Genomic DNA, 9688 nt, shown 5'->3' with positions numbered 1-9688 from the left:
ATCCTCTTGAAGTCTATCACTATCCTCCTCACTGTTCACTACACTTCCAAGTTTTGTGTCATCTGCAAATTTTGAAATTTTGAAATTGTGCCCTGTACTCCCAAGTCCAAGTCATTAATATATATCAAGAAAAGCAGTGGTCCTAGTACCGACCCCTGGGGAACACCACTGTATACCTTTCTCCAGTCCAAAAAACAACCGTTCACCACTACTCTCTGTTTCCTGTCATTTATCCAATTCTGTATCCATGTTGCTATTGCCCCCTTTATTCCATGGACTGCAATCTTAATAGCAAGCCTACCATGTGGCACTTTATCAAAGTCCATATACACCACATCAACTGCATTGCCCTCATCTACCCTCTCTGTTACCTCATCAAAAAACTCTATCAGGTTAGCTAAACGTGCTGGCTTTCCCTAATCAATCCACACTCATCCAGGTGACTGTTAATTCTGTCCCGGATTATCGTTTCTAAAAGTTTCCCCACCACCGAGGTTAAACTGACTGGCCTGTAGTTGCCGGGTTTATCCCTACACCCTTTTTTGAACAAGGGTGTAACATTTGCAATTCTCCAGTCCTCTGGCACCACTCCCGTATCTAATGATTTCTAGACTGAGATCGATAAATTTTTGTTAGCTAAGGGTATCAAGGGATATGGAGCTAAGGCGGGTAAATGGAGTTGAGGTACAGATCAGCCATGATCTAAGTGAATGGCGGTGCAGGCTCAAGGGGCTGAACGGCCTCCTCCTGTTCCAATGAAGAAGTGAGACGTACTCACTGTCGGTGACGTTCTTTGCTTTTGACAGATACTTTTGCTCCTTCCTCGAGGTTTCCTTCTCAAATCCTCAGCAGCCCTTGCCCGCTGAAGCCATGTGTCTTTGCAAACTGTTGTGTTGCTGGAGTCGCAGCTGTTACAAAGCAGCCTATAAGTGCTTGAAGTGTACGTAAGGGAGGAAGAACTGTCAGTCAAGTCTGTCCCTTATTTTCTGTTCAATTCGTGTACAAGCGTAAGAATGTAAAAGAAAATCCTGAGGGTTTTGTCTCCAGTCCTGGAGATCTACAGCTGAGCAGTTTTTCTTTTCGGTCTGTCAGATTTTCTGCCCATTCCTGAAGCCGTTGACCCCTTTAATAATACCTCACCCAAGTGGTCATTCAATGAAGGCATTGAGTGCTGGTGGGCTATTTAACTGTGGGAGGAGAAGCATCACAGCCCATCCTGATCCCGTCTTCACCCGATGTCCATATACACACGTTCCAACGGGAGAACATGCAGCAGGAATCCTGGATGATTTTGGAGAGGGTGCGGCAGAGATTGGCCAGAATGGTGCCAGGGATGAGGGACTTCAGTTATGTGGAGAGACTGGAGAAGCTGGAATTGTTCTCCTTAGCGCAGAGAAGGATAAGGGGGAGGTTTAATAGAGGTGTTCAAAATTATGAAGGGATTTGATAGAGTAAATAGGGAGAAACTGTTGGCAACCAGATGACACAGATTTAAGGTGATTGTCAAAAGGACCAGAGAGAGGAGATAAGGAGAATTTTTTTTACGCAGCAAGTTGTTATGATCTGGAATGTGCTGCCTGAAAGGGCGGTGGAAACAGATTCTATAATAACTTTCAAAAGGGAATTGGATAAATACTTGAAAAGGAAAAATTTGCAGGGCTATGGGGGAAGAGCATGGACGTGAGAGTAATTGGATAACTCTTTCAAAGAGCCGGCACAGGCACGCTGGGCCAAATGGCCTCTTTCTGTGCTGTATAATTCCCACTCTCCCTCACATTAGCCCAGGGGCACTGAGGCCAATTGTGTGGCCCCGGTGACATCTCTGCAGAGGCCAGTTAACATGACACAAGGGCAGTGTTTGGTTATTAATACTGAATGGGTACGAAGGAGACAGCTGGGTGGAGTTCACACACACATCTGATGATCATCGAACGTCAAACCGTAATGAGAAGCAACAATGAAACCTCCTTGAGGCCGACATATCTCTGATCCCACCTTTCTCCCCTCCTCCCCTGCAGGCAGCAGCTCGCTGTGTGGTTAGATTCCACAGCCCCAAAAATGCCGTTCAGTCATGTGTCAGTCGAGACAGTAAGCTTTGAGCGGGCTATTCAACCATGTGTCCTTTGGTTCTCGACCCTTCCACCAATGGGAACAGTTTCTCTTTATTTACTTTATCTAAAACTGTCATGATTTTGAACACTTCTATCAAATCTCTTCTCAACCTTCTCTGCTCTAAGGACAGCAACCCCAGCTTCTCCAGTCTATCCCCGTAACTGAAGTCCCTCATCCCTGGAACCATTCTAGTAAATCTTTTCTGCACTCTCTCTGAGGCCTTCACATCCTTCCTAAGGTGCGGTGCCCAAAATTGGACTTGAGCACATAACCCAGGCCGACACTCCTAGTGCAGTACTGAGGGAGTGCTGCACTGTGGGAGGTGCCGTCTTTCTAATGAGACGTTAAACTGAGACCCCAACTGCACGCTCAGGTGGACGTAAAAGATCCAATAGCCACTATTTCGAAGAAGGAGCAGTGGAGTTCTGCCCTGGTGTCCTGACCAATATTTATCCCTCGACCAACATCACTGAAAACATGTATCGCATTGCTGTTTGTGGGAGCTTGTTGTGAGCAAACTGGCTGCTGCGTTTCCCTACATTACAACAGTGACTGCACTTCACCGGGGGAGGTGGGGGATATATCCGGACGGATGGCTTGAGATGGGCCGATCGGACGTCCTCATTCGTGTTTATCTCAGAAACTTGTCAATAATACCCAAAACAGCAGCTGGAATTGCGAAACTCTTGAAAGAAAACTGGGGCCCAGGTTTTTCGCAGAAAGAGAATTTTTAGCCATTCAATTTTTGCCAATAAGTTCCTCCTGAAATCTTTCAACAAGTCTGGGGCTGTTTCAGGGACTGTTCGAGGGGATTCTGCTCCGAGTTTAACCAGTCAACACAATGGGTGCAACAGTGGCACCTACTGGTGGCTGTGCACAATGCCTTATTATTTGTGGAGAAAAATTTCTGAATGAAAGGGGAGGGTCCTTTGATCCTTTCTCAGTTACAGGTTAAATTTTGACCCTAATCTGGTTGCCCGGCTAAAGGTACGATAGTGAGCCCCCCCCTCCCCCCTCCATGATGGCTCAGTGGGTGGATACACACGACCTTTGTGCAACGCCTCGATTTTAAAATTCTCATCCTTGTGTTCAAAATCCCTCCATGGCCTCGCCCCCCCTCTCTATCTCCTCCAGCCCTACATCCCACCGAGATCTCTGCGTTCCTCCAATTCTGGCCACTTACGCAGCCCCCACTTCCTTTGACCCTCCATTGGCGGCCGTGCCTTCAGCTACCTTGGCTCGAAGCTCTGGAATTGCCACACTAAAACCTCTCCGCCTCTCCACCTTTAAAACCTCCCTCATTGACCAAGCTTTTGGTCACCTGTCCTAATATCTCATGTGGCTCGGTGTCAGATTTTGTCTAGTAACGCTCCTGTGTGTTTTACTACGTTAAAGGCGCTATATAAATGCAAGTTGTTGTTGGTGAGTCACACACACACATCAAGTTCCCAGGTTCACTCCCAAATCTGGGCTGATGTCAGCTGGGGTATGAGTAGGGTCCTATAACTGGCCTCAGTGTTCATGCAATTGGGAGGAGGGTGGCTCCCTCTCCTCACTGATACCTGGTGACCTCTCCCCCGCACCCACCACTTCCATATGTGTGCGTGTCTGATCGGGACAGCATCAGGCTAGGTTATGATGTCCCTCATGGTTGAATAGTCTGGCAACTCACTGTCCAGACTCAAGCGCCAAGAAAGGGCACTTGGGTGAGGCGTCAGATGGCAGCTGGTGCCTATGGGAACCATTCCCCAGTATAACTCAGCGCCTTCAGGAGAGGAGGGGAAACAACTGGGAGATGGGGAGGGAAATCTGCTGTTCTTCCGATAGTACCGTGGGATCTTTCACGTCCACCTGAGAGGGCAGCCGGGGCCTCGGTTTAACGTCTCATCCGAAAGACGGCACCTCCGACAGTGCAGCACTCCCTCAGTACTGAACTGGGAGTGTCAGCCCGGATTATATGCTCAAGTCTCTGGAGTGGGGCTTGATCCCACAGACTTCTGACTCAGAGGCGAGAGTGCTACCCCACTGACACTTTTGCCCAGACACACAGAGACGTTGTGCTATTCTGCTGTGCCTGGATCGATCTGTGTACTCCCCCATCGCCTCCCCTCCCACCACCACCTTATTTCTCATGTTTGAAATATAGGAGATCCTACCCTTTGTGTCATCGACATCAAGATGACAGGTTATTATGGGCTGTGATAGTCTTTGGCTCCATCAGGGTGTCTTTAAAAGTGAAGGTTCGTTTTTCACTCTTTGTGTTACATTCAGACTACTTGCAGCACAACGGAGCCACGAGGGCTGGTCAAAAGGTGGCTGCAGGAAGGGATAGTTGGCACCAGATAGCACTTCTGTCTCCCTCTTTGTCTAACGGGCTCAATGCGGAAATACCTGAGGTTTTTGTACGGAAGAATTCAGTGGGAAGAGTTTAAAGGGGCAGTGCCGTCACTGATAAGATACTTGGCGCACAGCTGCTTGTTTTGTCACTCGAGTCGCTGGACAGATCTTCGTCGACAGAAAAAAAAAGAATTTTAAAAACCTTTCCTTGTCACCGGCCAGACACTCTGCAGCAGGAATCCCCGGATAGAAATAATCTTTTGTTCTCGGATTGCAAGGGCGATGCTGACGTGACCGTATTTGTTGCCCATCCCTAGTTACCCTGACGACTGAGTGGCCTGTTTAGAGGACGTTAAAAGTCAACCACATATTGTGGGACTGGAGTCACATGTAGGCCAGACCGGGAAGGGGTGTCCGGCTTTGGGGGGGGTTACCAATCCTCCAGGATTGTCCTGGAGTCTCCAGGAATTAACGATTAATCTCCATGACACTACAGCGAGCAAAAACCCGGGAGAAAAATCATCGTTAAAAGAAAGTTGTGTTTTTTTTTCTAATTTTCTTTGAACACTTTTGTTTATTAGTTATACAAGTATTGGAGAGATGGGAGGGGGAAAAATGGCTGTTTGACTGGACAGGACGGTTGGAGTTGAAATCTCCAGGGATAAGTCCAAAGTGGCAAGTGCCCTTCCCTGAAGGACAGTAATGACCCAGTTAGGTTTTTTTGCAAGAACCCAACAGCTTTTGTGTTCATTTTTTTCTGGTTCCAGCTCATAAGTTGCCAGATTTATTCAACCCAATTCAATAAATCAATGCACGGTGAAATTTAAACTCTGCGTTGTTCGTCCATTGTTCTACCATACCCAAGGGCAGCACTCTCGCCTCTGAGGCAGAAGGTTGTGGATTGAAGGCCACAACTCCAGAGACTTGAAGCCTCAACAACAACAACTTGCATTAATAGCGCCTTTAATGTAGTAAAAATGTCCCAAAGCGCTTCGCAGGAGCGTTATCAGATAAAATTTGACACCAAGCCACATAAAGAGACATTAAGACAGATGACCAAAAGCTTGGTCAATGAGCTAGGTTTTAAGGAGCCTCTTAAAGGAGGAGGGAGAGGTAGAGAGGCGGAGAAGTTTAGGGAGGGAATTCCAGAACTTAGGACCTAGGCAGCTGAAGGCACGGCCGCCAATGGAGGGGCAGAGAAAATCAGGGAGGCGCAAGAGGCCAGAATTGGAGGAGCGCAGAGAACTCGGAGGGTTGTAGGGCTGGAGGAGGTTTCAGATAAAGGGAGGGGGCGAGGCCAAGGAGGGTTTTGAAAACAAGGATGAGAATATTAAAATCGAGGCACTGCTGGACCGGGAGCCAATGTAGGTCAGGGAGCACAGGGGTGATGGGTGAACGGGACATGGTGTGAGTTAGGATACGGACAGGAGAGTTTCAAGACATCCCAAAGTGCTTTAAAGCCAATGAAGTACTTCAGAAGTGCGGTCACTGTTGTAATGTAGGAAATTTGTGCACAGTAAGGTCTTATGAACTGCAATGAGATAAATGACCAGATAATCTGTTTCCATGGTGTTAGTTGAGAGATAAATCTTGGTCCAGGACACCGGGGAGAATATATCCAATTCTCTTTTGAAACTTAGTATTGAATCTGCTTTCACTACCCCTTCAGGCAGTGCATTCCAGATCATAACAACTTGCTGCGTAAAAAAAAATTCTCCTCATTTCCCCTCTGGTTCTTTTGCCAATTACCTTAAATCTGTGTCCTCTGGTTACCGACCCTCCTGCCAGTGGAAACAGTTTCTCCCAATCTAATCTATATCAAAACCCCTCATAGTTAAAAGAACATTACACGCACACCCGAGTATTTGACAAAACAATTCGCAAAACCGCTAACAGCAAAAAAAAATAGCAACTAAAAGAAAAGGTGTCAGATAAACCACAAACAGCCAGCCGAGGCTACAGACACCGTCATAGATGGACTCTCTGAAAACACAGCGACTGAGCATTTCCTCAATCCTGAGCTGTCTGTGGTTTACCTACATGCTTAACCTCGGCCACAGGACCGCAACACAGAAATACTCATAGCGCAGAGGGAGAGAAAATCTGCTTCGGAGTCCAGTAACTTCTGCTGAGATGTTTTCTCAGCCGCGCCAGCCTTGGGCTCAGTTGGTAGCACTCTCCCCTCTGAGTCGGAAGGTCGTGGGTTTGAGTCCCCACTCCGGAGACTTGAGCAGAAAATCCAGGCTGACGCTCCCAGTGCCGGTACTGAAGGAGTGCTACACTGTCGGAGGGTAAGTACTGAGGGAGTGCTGCACTGTCTTTCAGGTGAGGCGTTAAACTGAAGCCCCGTTTGCCCTCTCAGGGGGACGTGAAAGATCCCATGGCATTATTGGAAGAAAAGCAGGGGAGTTCTCCCTAGTGTCCTGGCCAATATTTATCCCTCAACCAACATCACTAAAAAAAACAGATGATCAGGTCATTTATCTCATTGCTGTTTGTGGGACCTTGCTGTGCACAAATTGGCTGCCATGTTTCCCTACATTACTACAGTGACTACTCTTCAAAAAAGTAATTCATTGGCTGCAAAGCGCTTCGGGACGTCCTGAGGTCGTGACAGGCGCTATATAAATGCAACTTCTTCTTCTTTGTCCTAAATCTCTTCTATTGAATATTATAACTTCGGGTCCCCTCGAGCCTCTCATCAGCAAGGCTCCTCTTCCTCGGTGCATTGACCCGCCCGCCCAGTACAGGAGTCGAACAAGCAGCTCCGTCATCTCCCTCGCGTGAACTCAGCATCAAACAGAGGAGGAGGAGGCGCTGCTGCTGCTGCTGCTGGTGTGGCGGTGTCTCTGTCCTCAGCTGCCGACTGCTGGAGAGTCTCGAGTCCTCGTGCAACTTGCCAAATGGAATATCTGCAGCTGTTTGCTGAATGACTCACTGCTTGATGTGGGGGGCGGGGGGCAGTAAAGACCACACCAACCTTTCTCAGAACCAGCAGTTCCAACAGCAGCTCCAAGTCCCACCCTCTGTTCCCCCCAACCCCCTCATCATCCTACCAGTCTTTGCTCTGTGAGCTCCCCTCTCCACGCTGAAGTAAACAGCAGAGATGTGTCATGGTGAATCTCCAAGGGCTTAAAGCTTAATGGATGTTCAGCTGTGGATTTTCAACAGGCGGTCTATTCATCATCTACTTGTGGTTAAGTCCGTTTGCTGAATAGTTTTTTTGTTTTGTTATCTTCTCCCACTTGTTACTTTTTGTGGCTTTTCTTGCGAGCTGTTTGCCAGTGGTTCAGTCATTTCTCAATCCTGTTTCTTCTCACTCGGACACCCCGCTAACGAAAGATGATCCCAGAACTGCGAGGTTACGCCTATCAGGAAAGACGGAGCAGGCTTGGGGCTCTTTTCTCTAGAAAAGAGAAGACTGAGGGGGGGAACTGATAGAGGTCTTTAAAATTATGAAAGGGTTTGAAAGGATAGACGTAGAGAAGATGTTTCCACTTGTGGGGGAGACCAGAACTAGAGGCCATAAAGATAAGATAGTCACTAGTAAATCCAATAAGGAATTCAGGAGAAACTTCTTTACCCAGAGAGTGGTTAGAATGTGGAACTCGCTACCACAAGGAATAGTTGTGGCGACTAGCATAGATACATTTAAGGGGAACAAAAACAACCACAATGACTTGCGTTTATACAGTGTCTTTACATACAAAATTTCCCAAGGCGCTTCACAGCAGCGTTATCAGACAAAATTTGAAACTAAGCTACATGAAGTATTAGGACAGGTGAGCAAAAGTTCGGTCAAAGAGGTAGGTTTTAAGGAGCGTCTTAAAGCAGGAAAGAGAGGTAGAGAGGCGGAGAGGTTTCGGGTGGGAATTCCAGAGCTTAGGGCCTCAGCAGCTGAAGGCGCGGCCGCCAATGGTGGGGCGATGAAAATCGGGGATGCGCAAGAGGCCAAAATTGGAGGAGCGCGGAGATCTCGGAGGGTTGTAGGGCTGGAGGAGGTTACAGAGATAGGGAGGGGCGAGGCCATGGAGGGCTTTGAACACAAGGATGAGAATTTTAAAATCGAGGTGTTCCCGCACCGGGAGCCAATGTAGGTCAGCGAGCATGGGGGGTGATGGGTGAACGGGACTTAGTCCGAGTTAGGATACGGGCAGCAGAGTTTTGGATGAGCTCAAGTTTATGGAGGGTGGAAAATGGGAGGCCGGCCAGGATAGCATTGGAATAGTCCAGTCTGGAGGTAACAAAGGCACGGATGAGGGTTTCAACAGCAGATGAGCTGAGGCAGGGCTGGAAAGGGGCAATGTTAAGCAGGTGGAAGCAGGCGGTCTTGGTGATTGAGCAGATATGCGGTCGGAAGCTCATGTCAGGGTCAAATGGGACGTCAAGGTTGAGAACAGTTTGGTTCAGCCTCAGACAGCGGCCAGGGAGAGGGATGGAGTCGGTGGCTAGGGAACAGAGTTTGCAGCGGGGACTGAAGACAATGGCTTTGGTCTTCCCAACATTTAGTTGGAGGAAATTATTGCTCATCCAATACTGGATATCAGACAAGCAATGTGACAAATGAGAGACAGTGGAGGGGTCGAGGGAAGTGGTTGTGAGAGAAGCTAGATAAACACATTAGGGAGAAAGGAATAGAAGGATATGCTGATAGGATTAGATGAAGTAGGGACGGACAAGGCTCTTGTGGAGCATAAACACCAGCATGGACCTGTTGGGCTGAATGGCCTGTTTCTGTGCTGTACATTTCGTGTAAAGGATTTGCATTTCTACAGCACCTTTCACGACCTTAAGACTTCCCAAAGCACTTCACAGCTAATGAACTACTTTTCTGAAGTGTGGTCACTGTTGTAATGTAAGGAAACGTGGCAGCCAATTTGCACACAGCAAGATCCCACAAACAGCAATGAAGTAAATGACCATATAACCTGTTTTAGGTGTTGATTGAGGGATAAATGTTGGTCAGGACACCGGGGAGAACTCCCCTGCCGTGGGATTTTTACATCCGCCCGAGAAGGCAAACAGATTCTCGGTTTAAAGTCTTATTTGAAAGATGGCACCTCCGACAGTGCTGTGCTCCCTCAGTACTGCGCTGGAAGTGTCAGCCTGGATTATGGGTTCTAATCCCTGGAGTGGGACTTGAACCCACAACTTTCTGATTCAGAGGCGAGAGTGCTAGCCACAGAGCCACGGCTGATACTAAGTAGGACAAAGCAAAGAGTTAGCAATGAGGAAGAGT

This window comes from Heptranchias perlo, chromosome 17 (assembly GCF_035084215.1).
Source record: "Heptranchias perlo isolate sHepPer1 chromosome 17, sHepPer1.hap1, whole genome shotgun sequence".
NCBI lineage: Eukaryota > Metazoa > Chordata > Chondrichthyes > Hexanchiformes > Hexanchidae > Heptranchias > Heptranchias perlo.
The sequence above is the reverse complement of the archived record's forward strand: the minus strand, read 5'-3'. Positions refer to the sequence as shown.